At 46.5% G+C, this 16064-nt stretch overlaps 1 pseudogene; it reads left to right on the top strand.

Moving 5' to 3' along the window:
* The first annotated feature begins 6131 nt into the window (after positions 1-6131).
* On the top strand, positions 6132-6588 carry LOC100948847 (annotated as a pseudogene).
* The last annotated feature ends 9476 nt before the right edge of the window (positions 6589-16064 follow it).

Here is a 16064-nt window from a genome sequence, read left to right as displayed (position 1 = left end):
GTTGGAGGTTGCTGTGAGCTGTAATGCCACGGCACTCTACCCAGGGGGACAGCTTGAGGCTCTGTCTCAAAAAAAAAAAAAAGTTAGTGGTGGTGCCCGTAGCTCAGTGGGTATGGAGCCAGCCACATAACACTGAGGCAGGCGGGTTCAAACCTGGCCTGGGCCAGCTAGACAGCAATGACAACTGCAATAACAACCACAAAAAGGTGGCACCAGTGGCTAGGACACCGGCCATATGCACCCAGGCTGGCAGGTTGGAACACGGCCCAGCCAGCTAAAGAATGACAACTGCAACAACAATTTATAAAAAGCTGGGCATTGTGGCAGGTGCCTGTAGTCCCAGCTACTTGGGAGGCTGAGACAAGAGAATCACTTAAGCCCAGGAGGTTGAGGCTGCTATGAGCTATAACATCATGGCACTCTACTGAGGACAATGTAGTGAGACTCTGTCTCAAAAAATAATAATAAAAGTTATATTAGTAAAATCTGAAAATATATATATATATATATATTTTTTTTTTTTTTTTGAGACAGAGTCTCACTTTGTCGCCCTTGGTAGAGTGCCCTGCATCATAGCTCAGCAACCTCAAACTGTTCGGCTCATGTGATCCTGTTGTGTCAGTTTTTCCTTTTTAATAGAGACATCTCACTTGCTCAGGCTGGTCTCAAACTCGTGAGCTCAAGCAGTTCACCCACCTCAGACTCCCAGAGTGCTAGGATTACAGGCATGAGCTACCCCACCTGGCCAAAAATACTTATGAATTAAAAAAAGACAGGTACTTAATAATTTCTGCACTAATTTTGTATCCTCTGTAAAATATTTGAGTGTGTGGACAAGGACTTGAAAAAGAATGTGGTTAAGCTATATATTTCTGTATAGAATCTCTTTCCTTGGTCGGGCATGGTGGCTCGCTCCTGTAACCCTACCATTTTGGAAGGCCAAGGTGTGTGGACTGTTTGAGCTCACGGATTTGAGGCTACCCTGAGGAAAATGAGACCCTGTCTCTACTAAAAATAGAAAAACTGAGGCAAGAGGTTTGCTTGAGCCCAAGTTGGAGGTTGCTGTGAACTATGACACCACAGCCCTCTACCCAGGGTGACAGCTTGATCCTCTAAAAAAAAATCTTTCATATACTTAAATATCCTTACAATAATTTTTTCATATTTAAAATAAGAAAACTTCTCAAACACAATAAAATTGTATACAAATTTTTAATTTAAAAAGTAAGCAACAGGCTTAGTGCCTGTAGCTCAGTGATAAGGGCACCAGCCACATACACTGGGGCTGGTGGGTTTGAACCTGGCCTGGGCCTGCTAAACAATGATAACTACAACAAAATGTAGCTGGGTGTTGTCATGGGCACCTGAAGTGCCAGATACTTGGGAGGCTGACACAAGAGAATTACTTAAGCCCAAGAGTTGGAGGTTGCTGTGAGCTGTGATGCCATAGCTCTCTACTGAGGGTGACATAGTGGGACTGTCTCAAAAAAAAAGTAAGCAACATTAAAAGGAAGATTGCCAGATACTTTTAGCAAATTCTATGCAAAGCTGCAGTACCTTGGGCCTAAGGTTCTACCTTTGTTGGGATGACCAGTTCATTCTACTCTTTAGGGTATTATGATACAGTTAAGTACAGAGAAGGGAATCCTTGAAGAACTCAGAGGGCTAGAAAGTCCAGGCAAGTATGTGTTGCTTTCTGGGAATATACATTTATTTTGTTTTCGTGTTTCTTAAGACTTCCCACCAGGGAGGTAATGTCTCTGGCCAGGTGCCAGTCAGGAACTTAAGCAACAGTACATTGGCAGCATTAAGGTAAGATGCCCATAATAAAAGTTCTTCAAGGCACACAGCCTATACAGCACGTGCCCATTCAATCCCTCCACTGCTGCTCATACATTGAATTCTGCGTGACACTTGAAAACACCCTCTTAAAGCTGGACAAAAAATACTTAGATTCAACAGATGTTGAGTGCTGTTCTGCATAACTCCTTGAGTCCTTGGGGTCATGCCTTCTAAGCTGAGGGCATCTCCTTTGTCCACAAAACTCAACAGCTTTTGGTGACATGACCAAAGTAGACTTCTTGAGCCCAAATGCCTGGAAAATGAGTGGTGTAACTTTTCCCACACTGAGCATAGGGATTGTGGCTGCTACATTGTTTTAACCCCCTCCCCTCCCGTAGCTACATTGTTTTAAAAACCTTCAACACCTAATATATAGCCCCTGTTTCAATGATTCAGAAAGTAGAATATCTGTATTGAAGAACTTGCCCAGGGATGCATTAGTGGCATATCACAGTCACTTCTGTTTAGAACTCTACGATATCACCCCTCAAGAATGAATCAAAGAGTAGTACCTTTGAGATCAGAACTTGGTAATCTTTTATGCCATGATTCTCATTCCTCGAAGGGGTAAGTTAAAGGGGTTGGGGTCATCAGATGAGGGGGGTCTTGGCACAAGGAATGAAGAGGTTTGACACAGTCTGTTGGAGGGACTGAGGAACTCTGGGAGGGGCCCTCCCAAGTAAACCTCAAGTCCGTATTATCAGGAAGAAATAGAGAAGAGCTGCTTGGTCACCGGTGCGGTGGCTCACCTGTAATCCCAGCAATTGGGAGGCTGAGGCTGGCGGATTGGCTGAGTTCACAAGTTCAAGACCAGCCTGAGCCAGAGTAAGAGCCCATCTCTAAAAAATAGTGGGGCGTTGGGTGGCACCTGTGGCTCAGTGGGTAGGGTGCCAGCCCCATATACCGATGGTGGCAGGTTCAAACCCGTCTCTGGCCGAACTGCAACAAAAAAATAGGTGAGCATTGTTGCGGATGCCTGTAGTCTCAGCTACTTGGGAGGCTAAGAGAAGAGAATTACCTAAGCCTAGGAGTTGGAGGTTGCTGTGAGCTGTGTGACGCCATGGTACTCTACCAAGGGCGATAAAGTGAGACTCTGTCTCTATAAATAAATAGTGGGGTGTTGTGGTGGGCGCCTATAGTCCCACCTACTTGAGAGACTGAGGCTAGAGAATCCCTTAAGCCCAAGAGTTTGAGGTTGCTGTGAACTGTGACACCATGGCATTCTGCCAAGGGTGACAAAGTGAGACACTCAAAAAAAAAAAAGCTACTTGCCAAACATTAGCACTGATTAGGGAGGATATGAAGATGGTCAGATACAATGTCTCTGCCTTTGTTTTTACAAAACCACAGACTTTGAGCCAAGCTCTGATGGTCAGATGCAATGTCTCCACCTTTGTTTTTACAAAACCAGAGACTTTGAGCCAAGCTCTGTCTCTGGCATCAAGAGACCTTTGGAATCTAGAAAAACTTTACCATGATTATTACTGCCACACTTTACATAGACATTTTCTCTTGGAGGCCAGTGTTCTGATATCCTGCACATACACAACTCACCTGTTAGTCTCATGATTCTCTCAAGTAGGAAGCAAATTTTATGGTAAAGATCAGGCAGGGGTCAATTTCCCCTACAGTAAGTCAAATGCTTTGGTGATGGCTTCAGGAACTGAGGTGATGAGTTGAGCTGGGAGATAAAGAAGGTAGGAGCAGGCAGGGACAAGAAGAATATTCTAGGCTGTGGGAGAGCTCATTGGGACTAGAAAGTACAAGGCCATTGGGCCCATTCCAGTCTCTTTTTCTCATAGCTAGTACCTGGGTTGAGGTGGATCCAAAGCTGGGTTTAGTTGTACTTGGGTTCTGAAAGGGACCATTCAGAGAGCCAGGGTTCCACTAGAACTAGGCAGATGGTTCTTTAGTAATCCATTGTAAGGAAATCACATGGTGTCACCTATGCCAGTCTATTCTTCACTAAAACCAGCCCAGACTCAATGGGAGGGGAGTTAAATCCATTCTTTTGAAGTGAGTAGCAAGGTTAGGGAAAAGAGAGCATAGATCTTTGAATAAGAAATTCCACAAGAATGGACCAGCTTTTGCCTTTAAATACTTGGATGCATACCCACTTGTTGCATGCAAGGCAGGACAAAGAAGGCATGCTGCGCATGTGGGAGCTGACACTCTGGGACTGTGATTTTCAAAAAAGGGGATTAATGCCTAGAAAGTCCAGATTTGACGAGTCCAGTGTACTTGACAGGTAAATGATTAATTCCAGTACTTCCCACTTATTTGCTAAAAAGCATATTTTTATCATTTACCACAAAGAACACAAACACATTTTTTCTTTGTTCCTTTGTAGCTGATTTTACTATAAAGATTATTTATAAATCTTGGATCCAGCCAGTTGACAAGATTAATTTTAGTAGGTTTTGCTAGCATTTCTTGGATTTCCAGTCTTTTAGAGATAATTTTATGATGTTACTCATGCTTTCATATTTTTTTTCTACAAAGTCAGGGAAGATAATTTTTTTTTTTTTTGAGACAGAGTCTCACTGCATCTCCCTAGGTAGAATGCAGTGGTGTCACAGCTCACAGTAACCTCCATCTCTTGGGCTTAAGAGATTGTCTTGCCTCAGTCTCCCAAGTAGCTGGGACTACAGGCGCCCGCCACAATGCTCCACTATTTTGTTGTTGTTGTCATTGTTTAGCAGGCCCAGGCAGGGTTTGAACCCACCAACCCCAGTGTATGTGGCTGAAGCCCTAACCACTGAGCTTTGGACGCCAAGCCAAAAATAGATTTTTGTAAAAAAAAAAAAAAAAAAATCGCCCACTCTCTGAAAGGCTGAGGCAGGTGGATCGTTTGTACTCAGGAGTTCAAGACCAGCCTGAGTAAGCAAGACGCTATCTCTACCGAAAATAGAAAAACCAGCTGGTGGTCGTAGTGGGCGCCAGTAGTCCCAGCTACTTGGGAGGCTGAGACAACAGGATGGCTTCAGCCTAAGAGTTTGAAGTTGCTGTGAGCTAGACTGATGTCACTGCACTCTAGATTGGTGGGGCAGAATGAGACCCTCTCTCTCTCTCAAAAAAAAGTCACCTGTATTTCCACCATACAAAAGTATCGTTTTCTTCCAATACTGAGGCTTCACAATCTTTTCTCAAAGCCTAAAACTGCATGTAGGTTTTTCGTATTTGACATCGTATTTAAAATTTCACTTTTCCCTCACGACTCGGGATTCTCCTTCAATGCTGTGAGATCTGCCCAGCCGCTGAACATCTCCACACTGCGGCCATGCAGAGGCTCCACATTCCGCGAACGAGCCGGCAGGGTAGATTGTCCAGGTGGCCGCCTAGTGTGGGTGCTCTATGCTAAGTGCCTTCCAGGCTGATCAGTCAGGGCATTGTGACCCAGCCAGTTCCATGGCTCTGGGAAACCAGTTCTGCTTCTCTCCCAAAGCGTAGCCCCAAACTTTGAACTCTGGAGGCCCCAAGCCCGACCCTTCCCAACAGCCACCTCGACACACCACTGGCCACCGAAAACGGGGGTCAAAACCCCTAAAAGACCGCGCAGTTCCGCCAGAGCTGAACTGTCCAATCACTGCGCCACTCTGCCCAAGTTTCGAAGTACATTGCCCAATCAGACACGCCTTGTTTGGCTTGCCCAATCCCTTGTCAGGTTTGCCGTATCAGCTCTCTGCTCCACCCATTCAGCCCTTTGTCCTGCGCAATTAGCTCCCTCCTCCCACACTTTTCCCCACCCAGTCAACTGCTGTCCCTCGGTTCCTGTGCCCCAGGGCCTGGTGGGGACAGAGTGCGGGCTTTTGGGCTAAAACCCCAGCCTAGAGCAGCGGGCTGAGGAGTCTAGGGCCCAGGCCTGCGGGATCCCAATTGTTCCGAGATCTCCAACGCACCTGCCCCCGCCCACCTCAACCCCTCAGTCTCTTGAGGCAGGCTGCTGGGCGTGACCTTCCATCCTAAGTGAGTGGGGAGCCACTCCTTCCTTAGAGCCAGAACTCTGCGAAGCCGTGGTCTGTGCCTTGTTCCGGTATGTCTACTGCCCCTCCAGGTTCCCTTGACCACCTGGCACAGGCCAGGGGTGTTTGCTGAAGAATGGAGTTGAACTTCGTTGGGCCATTGGTTGTGGTGATGGTGGTGGCAGTGCACACGGGGAACTAGAATACCAACAAGAATTTGAAAAAACTGGAGGACGGAGGAGCAACGGAGGGGTCAGCCCCCTGGGACGCGAGCTGAGCAGCTATCTGGGCTTGTACCTTAGGGGCCGCTCGAGCGGAAGACGAACCATGTCGTCCTTGATCAGAAGAGTGATCAGCACCGCGAAAGCCCCAGGGGCCATTGCCCCCTACAGACAAGCTATGTTAGTGGACAGGACCGTTTACATTTCAGGATAGATAGGCATGGACCCAAGTGGACAGGTTGTGCCAGGAGGGGGTAACATAAGAAGCTACACAGGCTCTTAAAAACGGGTGAAATTCTGGAAGCTGCAGGCTGTGACGTCACTAATGTGGTAAAAACAACTGTTTTGTTGGCTGACATAAATGACTTCAATACTGTCAATGAAATCTACAAACAGTATTTCAAGAGTAATTTTCCTGCTAGAGCTGCTTACCAGGTTGCTGCTTTACCCAAAGGAGCCAGAATTGAAATTGAAGCAGTAGCTGTCCAAGGACCTCTCACAACAGCATGACTATAAGTGGGCCCAGTGTGTAGTCCAGAATTTTTAACATCTTAATTGTTAGAACTGATGTAACATCGTAATTAACATCTTAATTTTTAAAATTGAGGAAAGCGTAAGCTTGACTAAAATATCGGAAGTGATTATGGAAATACCATATAATGGGGCAGTTGAATATGAATTGAAGATTGGATAATGAATCCAGTTATTGATGTAAATTACACTTACACACACCCATATTACTGAAAGTAGGAAAGGGATACTGACTGCATAGTTACTCTAATAAGTAAAAGTAAAGGGAAATAACAGGAAAAGTGAGATATGTACCTGAGAAATAACCATAAGCATACAGAATCAAACTAATGATGTGAAATAATTAGTTCTCATGTCAGATTTGTGATTTACTTGAGTAAAATTAAAGTATTAAAATTTGAATGGTAGAGGTCTAGGAGAAAAAAATTGGACCAAAATTTTATATAGATCATATTTTTCTAATGAAATAAAATAGACATGCAGATTTCAAAAAAAAAAAAAAAAGAATTTGAAAAAACTGACAGACAGCCTTAAGGGCAGGTCAGCAGGGGGAACAGCAAAGGCCAAAGCCAGAGACTGCTGGAGAACCCTTTCCCAAAGTAGGTGTCTGCAACCATCTTTTGATTTTGCCATATCCAGTACCATTAGTCTTAATACACTCAGTGAAAACAATTTTACCCAGATATCGTTGCCTCTGAAAGATGTTCTCTTTTGATTAAAAAGGTATGTTGGGGGCAGGCACAGTGGCTCCTGCCAACAATCCCAGCACTTTGGGAGGCCTAAGCAGAAGGATCACTTACTTAATTGCAGTAGTTTGAGACCAGGCCTGGGCAACATAGGAAGACCCCCGTCTCCGCAAAAATTAGTTGGGTGTGTTTGTAGTCCCAGCTACTCAGGAGGCTGAGCTGGTAGGATTGCTTGAATCTGTACTTTGAGGTTACAGTGAGCTGTGATCCTACCACTACATTCCGGCCTGATAACCTGCCTTAAAAATAATCCTATAATTAATATTAATAATAATATATTAGCAAAGTGTGAGGTATAAAAACCAGCTGGCATCAAATCGCCACCCTCCCCTTGATGACACTGGTAATCTCAGAAAGGAAATCAAAAGGATACCATTTTTCCTCCCTTTGAGCTTTGATCACATTTAGGGGTACAGTTGTTTTAGTTGCTCATCTACACAATTCAAGGTGATTCTGATGTAGGAGCCAGACCAGCGCCATTTTCTTGTCTGCTCTGTTAAACCGCAGGGCCACTCCCTGCTGCCTCCCCCACCCCTGGTTGCACAGCCATTAAGCCGTTGAATTGAGTCACCTAAGACAGACAGCTGCCATAATAGGCAATAAGTATCAGTTCCCTTGAACAACTCCCATAATAGGCAATAGGTATCTATTTCCTTGAAATTCAGGTATTCTCCTTCCTAATTAGGCTACACCACCTCTAGCCCTGGTTAAGAAATCCCCTACCCTTCACCTGTACCAATCCAAATCCTCCTTTACTAGTGAAATCACCAACCACCAATGAAAAGTGTACTCATATCCGACCCTACCCCTCTTGCTTTCTGTACCCCATAAAAACTGCCTTTACCCCAAGTTCGGGGCTCGTCCTCGGCTTGCATGCCAGGAGAGTCCAGGCCCGGGGCCCCCGGGCCTCCCGGGTCTGTAATAAATCTCACCTTATGCCTCTTACATCGGAGCGTGTCTGAGTTTGTCGATTGGGGCTACTTCAGGAGGCTTTTTTGGACCCAACACTGACAAGTTACACTGTGGGGAGGAAGGCAATCCTGTCCTCCACACCAAGGAGTGGGGCCATCATGGAATGCCAGGAGGGGAGATGCTTGTGGTCTGGAGATCAGGTTAACTTGTGCATGCAGCAAACGATTTTTGAGGGGACAATAGGGACTGTTGCTAACATTCAGGCCAAGTCCCTGTCTATGTGGGACTCAGATTGGGGGAGAGGGCAGTCCACAGAAAATGGTAATTACATCAGTAACTTCAGAGCTATGAGAATGATGAGGGGCTAAAATAGGGTGAGGGATTAGAACAGTTTTAAAACCATTAACCCCCAAAAGAAAGCCGAGTTTTTACAAACTTCCATTGACTTGAATTCCCCTTCAATATTCCCCAGCTTGAGGCAATACTTTTATGTCTTTGGATTGCTGAGAGGGGGGGGGGACGACAAAGCATTATCTTTCATAGATACATTCTTTTCTTTTCTTTTCTTTTTTTTTGAGACAGAGTCTCAGTATGTGGCCCTCGGTAGAGTGCCATGGCGTCACAGCTCATGGAAACCTCAAACTCTTGAGCTTAAGCGATTCTCTTGCCTCAGCCTCCCAAGTAGCTGGGACTACAGTGCCCACCACAATGCCTGGCTGGATGGGCTGGGTTTGAACCCACCAGCCTTGGTGTATGTGGCCAATGCTGTAACCACGGTTCTATGGGCGCGGAGCCATAGAGATACATTCTTAAGTATTTATGGATGGAAAAAAAATATCTGGGATTTGCTTCAAAATAATCCAGTGTTGGGGGATGGGAAGAGTTTAAGATAGATTAAAATTTAAAATTGGAATACTGACAAGCAGTGAAGCTAAGATTGGTGCATTGGTGAAATGTGTTTCGTTATACTGTTGTACCCAATTCAAGTGGATTACAGAGAAAACACCAGCACACTGAGTTCAAATTAGGACCTTTATCAGCTAGCCCACCGAGATGGATTCATATCCCAAATTCTCAGTGTCTGCATGACAAAAAAATGGAGGTTTTATACCTTTCTCAGTTGAGGGGGGAGGGTTGTAGGTGGAATCTTTGCAAGATTAGATTTTCAGGGTTGGGGGTTGATTAGTTACCAGGAAAACCGAGGATAGGAATGTGGTTTTACAAAGGTCTGTGCTGTGACTCTGAGCTAATCCCCTGTCTCTGCAGGATATGTTTATTTAACAGCCCATTTCTGTAAGGCCTACATGAGAGGGGTGCTGAACGGGAGGGGGAATGAAAGTCAAATTGGGTTTGTTCAGCCTCTTAATACTATTCTCTCTGCCCTGTATGTTTGAAATTTTCTATAATAAGAACAAACAGGGTTGTTCATTATATCATAATGAGGTTTCTGAGGTTGGTTTAAGCAATTTTGATTGAGTGGCTCAAGGAGGATTCCACCTCTGACTCTAGTTCTTTTCATCTTTTTATTCTGCCATTCCTGGCATGTTGACTTTGCCTCCTGGGCCGGCTTTGCCAGGGTGCTGGCATGCTTGTGACTGTTCCACATAGCACATGCAGACAACACTGTCCAGAGGCAATGAAAAGGGGACACAATACTGTCTTTTGTTCATTTATAAGGCTGAAGCAAACTTCCCTAGAAACTCCCAGCAGATTTATTTCTCCTTGGCCAAAATGCTCTTGCTTATTCAATAACACAGCAAAAGGCTTGAGACCTCTCTGATTAATTTGCAATCTAAGATCTCCCCTTTGGGAGTTAAACAGATTCTAGGTGTTCTGGAAGAATCTGCAAATTGCAGGGTCGTGTTAACCATGTATGAAATAATTTAAAAGGCTATTGCTGTTGGGTAAAGCTATTGATAAGGTCAGTTGCATAAGAGTCAAGGCAAGGAAGACTGGTAACATGTACGCGCAGGTCCAGAACGGTTCCTGCTTGTCTGGCAGAAGAAAGAATGTTTCCTGTGGTCTCCCTCCTTGAAGAGCCAGACTGGTCGTCAGCGGTGGGCCTCTACTGTTGCAGAGGCCCACAACACAGTGAGAATGAATATACAAACGATGGCTAGACCATATACGATCATAGAATTCTGACCCACAACGTTTGCAGCAATATACCCTTAACAGTTAGAACTTCAACACTTAACTGCCTGCTCCCCTGTTTTTTGTCCATGTCCCACGAAGGAGCACCTAGAGAAAGCCCGATATGTTTCCCTACGCAATCATACAGGTCATGAGTCCCTTCTGGTTAGCGTGCTTCCAGTTTTCCCGCTCAACACACTAGGACCTGGGCACCTCTGAGCCCTTCGTAGTCAATGCGAAGCTTTCCCAAGGCAAGGGGCAGAGGAGACGGCCTAGCACGTCAGGAGCCCAGCCACCTCTGGGTGGTTCTCATTGGTTAGGGTGACTAGATTTTAACATCGGTAAGGCGGGACAACATGGCCGGGGGGGCGGGACGGGGCCGGGGAGGGCCAGGGCAGGGCCTGACAACAATGCAAATTTTGATAAGCAGTTCTCGATAATCACTTCTCAGCAATTATTTGTTATTATTACATTTTAACATTATAAAATTAATAAAAATAATATAAAACTCATATTCTGGCGAAATAGCCACATGGCAGCCGAAAACCGTATATTCCCTTCTTGTTCTCCCGCCCGTTCGTGCATTCTTTCCAAAAATCGGACGTTTTTAAAACGCCGCGGGACGCGGGACAAATTGTTCAAAAGCAGGACGTCTGGTCACCCTATCATTGGTCCGTCTCCGCTTCGAACCTAGACAGTCCGGGAGCTGCAAGGGCCCCCTAGGAACGGCCGCGCAGGCTCTGTCCAGTTGTGATCTCGAGGCCTGCCGCGACGTTCACATTTTCGGGCACCGTGGCGGGGTGAGAACCAGAGTCGCCGGTTTCCCCGGGCCAGCAAGACAGGCCCGCCGCAGGGCAGAGCCGCAGGGAGCCAGTTTTTCCAGCCACAGCGCCATCTGCCTTCAGCCGAGGTCCACGCCTACACCACCGCCCGAGCAACTGCTACGGGCGCGCGGTCTCCTGGGAGTTGTGGTTTGTTGCTCTGAGCCGGGCACTTTCACCGCCCACCGGAAGAACCGCTATTCTCCGGCGCGCGCAGGGCAACCTGGCTCCCGGGGATGGCGAGGAGGTTTTGTCAGTAGTCGGGTGCAAAGGGAGTGAAGGACTGGGCTGGACCCATCTGGAGTGATCCGGGCCGCCCCGGGGAGCGAGTGCGGCCGGCCAGGGTCTCCTGCTGCGTGGCTGGGACGGGTGCTGGGGTCCCTCTGGCTGCTCCCGGGACAGCACAGGCGGTCCTGAGGCGCTGTTGGCAGCGCCTTGTCAGCACCCGGCTGGGGTTGGGGTTTCAGGTCAGCGTGCTAAGACACAGGTTCTGTTCACCCAGGCTGGCTTCTCGGGCTTAACCCCAGGAGGTGCGCAGTGCGCCAGGTGCTGGCCAAGAGCCTCCTGGCAGCTCAACGGGCGAGTGGGGCCTCCTGCCCCCCAGCGGTCATCCTAGCCCCAAAACGCAGGCACGTTTTCTCTCGCTGGTATGTGAATCTCGAACTCAGTTGGAAGGGAAAGTGCATGCTTTCCAGGTGAGCAATGGATTAAGGGCAATCTAAGAAAAGTAGGGGCAGCTGGAGTGTTGGAGGCCTGTAGCGGTTAAGTGTTGGTGGTGCGCCCAAGTTGGGGACTGCAGAGGTGAATAGGATGGTGTAGGTGTGTGGAGAGAGCAGGGACTTTGTCCTGTGAACCAAAGAGCAGAGTTCTATTTGTGTTTACCCGAGACTTGATGGGATCTTATGAGGCGGTGCTACTGAGGAAGGCATAGGGTTGGATTTCAAAGAGCTTAAGAGGGCAGAGAAGCATCTGGCAGTGGAAATAATTCAGTGTAAGGAGGGATGCTAAGGAGAGGCAAACAGCTGAAGAAAACGTGTTTCTGTTTCCAGTATGCAGCCAATGTAGTGGTGACAGCGCTGAGGAGATGGGGAATTCCTGGTCAGTCTTTGCCTTGAGTTGAAGAGCTGTGGGTGACTAGGCTGGATATGGGGGCGGGGGGATGGAAGTGGCAAGGAACCTAGGAAGTCTAGACTGAACATGAAGTCCCAGCCCTGCAGCCAGAGGGATCCTGCCAAACCAGTTCCCTCCCAGGTCCATTACAAGGAAAGGAAGGGGAATTGTATTCACAAATACAGCAGCACCTGCATAGTTGACCACCTCCCTACGTTGACCTAATTTTCATAGACTGGACATGCACTAGATATACATGCTGGTAAAGAAGGCCTAGTTTCTTGTGTTGACCACCTCTGGAAGTTGACCAGTTTGTTACAGTCTCTTGGGTGGTCAACTTTCAGGGGTTCTACTACATAATCATTATGACTAAATCTGTTGTCTGTTCTGCATATCAGCACAATGGTAAGCTCTATAGATGCAATTTATTTAACCTTCCAGTATCCCCATGAGGCAAGTCTTGCTATTCTTGCACATGTCTACACATGAGGAAACTGAACCCTAAAGAGGGTAAGAGGCTGGTTCAGGATCCTGCAGTGACAGTTGATGGAGCCAGACTTTGAAAGCAGGCTGCAGAGTGAGTGTTTCCAGCCTTCCCCCTTGGATGCTTCTGGACAAAAAAGGACAAAGTCAGAGGGCCAAGATAGACACAGGCCATGGGAGATTCCTCAGGGACAGCCAGGAACGTCAAGACAAGATAGTATTGCATAGTTTTGGGGCAGCCTTCTGGGTGTGTGGGGGGTGTGTGTGTGTAATGAGAGATGAGAGAGTAGGGAAGGAATGAGCAGGGTGAGAATAGGGAGACTGGGAAGGCTCAGCTGTGAAGAAGTGGGGGAGGGAGTCAGAGCTGAGAATATGGAATCACCTTGACCAGAAGGAATAATTCTCACCTCAGAAGTGGAGGGGAGTTACTGGGACAAGTGCAGGCTTGGAGAGAGTTTGTGCTTTAGGAAGTTGGTGGAGTATAGGGTTATACCTGGGAGTGAATTAAGTGGCGAATTTCTTTGTATAGAGAGGACAATGGTGGGAGGGGACTAGAGTGAGGATGCGGTCATAGTCAGCTGTAAGAGGGTGGAGACTTGAGTGGATACTGGTGTTCCTGAAGTCTTGCACACATAGCACCCAGGACTCAGAAAATGGCAGGGTTCGGCAGAGGACAGTTGGGAACATGAGGCACTTTTTTTTTTTTTTTTTTTGAGACAGAGCCTCCAGCTGTCCCCCTGGGTAGAGTGTCGTGGCATTACAGCTCACAGCAACCTCCAACTCCTGGGCTCAAGCGAGTCTCCTGCCTCCGCCTCCCAAGTAGCTGGGACCACAGGCGCCCGCCACAACGCCCGGCTATTTTTTGGTTGCAGCCGTCATTGTTGTTTGGCGGGTCCAGGCTGGGGATTTGAACCCACCACCTTAGGTGTACGTGGCTGGCGCCTTAGCCTGTTGAGCTATAGGCGCCGAGCCATGAGGCACTTTCCATAGAGCAACCAGGTCAGAGAGGCCAAGAGGTGGGCCTGGGACCAAGGATGCTAGGAAAGAGAGCAGGGGACAGTGGGCTGGCTGGGGTGTACTGGAGGTAGTAGACAGAGTACTTAGGAGCATGAGCTGCAAGCACCCAAACTTTTCCTCTCCAGCCAGAGGGCCCTAAATTTTACCCACACTTTTTCTGTCTCTTTTTACTAGAGATGGGGTCTCAGAGTGTTCCTGAAATCCTGAGGTCAAGCAGTCCTCTCACCTCAGTCTCCTAGAGTGCTGGGATTACAGATGTGAGGCACTGCACTTAGCCCTTACAGTAATTCTCATTGTTCTGTGTTTAGTTTCTTTTTTTTTCCCTTTTATTAAGTCATATACACATAGATCATGAGTACACTTATGCATATGTGGGGTACTATGTGTTGACTTTTTTTTTTTTTTTTGAGATAGAGTTTCACTATGTGGCCCTCAGTAGAGTGCTGTGGTGTCACAGCTCACAGCAACCTCAATGCTGCCCCACTCCTCACTCTAGTCCCCTTCTACGACTGTCCTCTCTATACAAAGAAATTTGCCACTTAATTCACTCCCAGGTATAACCCTATACTCTTGGGCTTAAACGATTCTCTTGCCTCGGCTTCCTGAGTAGCTGGGACTACAGGCGCCCACCATAATACCCGGTTATTTTTTTTTGTTGCAGTTGTCATTGTTGTTTAGCAGGCCCAGGCTGGGTTTGAACCTGCATGCCTTGGTGTATGTGGCTGGCGCTCTAACCACTGAGCTATGGATGCCGAGCCCACATTATTTTTATAAAGTATGTTTACATGGGTGTCTCCCCACCAACTATGGGCAGTATGCTTGACAGTTTTCAAAGACTCAGAAAGATGATAGCAAGAGAGATGAAGAATTGGAGCCAGACTTGATAGGAAATGTTATCCAGAACTATAGATAACTATGGGCCCTTGAGGGCAAGAACAAACTGATTTTTCTGGGGCCCAGTGCCAAGATAAACCAAGCATGTAGTGGCCTTAATAAAACATTATTTTATTGAGTCTTCTCTTTCTAGGGCCCGAAAGCCCCCCAGTATTATGAGCTCAGTGGTTGCCAGCAGTCCATCAACTATTGACATTCCCAAATTCCCTCATCTAATTTCTTCATGAGTGTCAGTTTGGTATCTCTGCTTGTTCAGTGAATCCACTGCTCATTAGTTAAGCTTACTTCTTATATTCACTATAAAAAAAGAAAATATTCACTAAAAGAAAAAGGATATAAAGAACTTTAAGAGGCCAATTTCTTTCTTTCTTTTTTTTTCTTTTTTTTTTTTTTTTTTGAGACAGAGCCTCAAGCTATCACCCTGGGCAGAGTACTGTGGCATCACAGCTTACAGCAACCACCAACTCCTGGGCTCAAGCTATTCTTCTGCCTCTGCCTTCTAAGTGGCTGGGACTACAAGTGCCTGCCACAATACCTGGCTGGGTTTTTTTTTGTTGTTGCAGCCATCGTTTGGCGGGCCGGGCTGGATTCAAACCCACCACCCTTGGTGTATGTGGCTGGCGCCTTAGCCACTTGAGCCACAGGCGCCGAGCCCCAATTTCTAAAAATAATCTGAATAAACCTTTTGAACATGTCAAGTATATTTTGTGACTTAAAAAAATTCTGGCATTAGAATAGCTAGTTATAACTAAAGTTTATATATTATTCCTGTATTTCCTTTCATTCAACATTTATCCTGTAACAGGCCTGTTATAACACCTTTTTTAATGAGATATCTCACAGTTCCCTGTAGGGTTGGCTCGCCCTCCCTAGAATGACTAATGATACTGACTTGTTAATCATAGATGTATTCCTGGTGGTCTTTGACTAGAGGCCATTGCCAGGGGAAAGTTATGGATTCTGCCAGAGATGTCCTTAAAGAACAGGGGAGATTGGACAGCACAGAGTTGAAGGCAGTTACTGGGAATAAAATTTGACTATTTCATGCTGGTGTTCCTGTCCAGTTCACAATATTCAGTAAACTGGTTATGCTTATCTTACTCTATTTGCTGAAACTGAAAATAGGAGAACAAACTCCAATCTAGCTCCAATCTACAAATTTCATATTGGTCATGTCAAAATTAATTGGATGTGGTTCTCTGTTGCTCATTAATGTGTTTGAACAACTACAAAATATTTTTGAAAATGAAATTTAGTCTTGGGGTTCGGCGCCTGCCGCTCAAGCGGCTAAGGCGCCAGCCACGTACACCTGAGCTGGCGGGTTCAAATCTAGCTCAGGCCCGCCAAACAACAATGACAGTTGCAACCAAAAAATAGCCAGGCATTGTGGTG

The sequence above is a fragment of the Otolemur garnettii genome, unplaced genomic scaffold (assembly GCF_000181295.1).
Source record: "Otolemur garnettii isolate 467f Iridium unplaced genomic scaffold, OtoGar3 scaffold00091, whole genome shotgun sequence".
Lineage (NCBI taxonomy): Eukaryota > Metazoa > Chordata > Mammalia > Primates > Galagidae > Otolemur > Otolemur garnettii.
The sequence above is the reverse complement of the archived record's forward strand: the minus strand, read 5'-3'. Positions and strand labels throughout refer to the sequence as shown.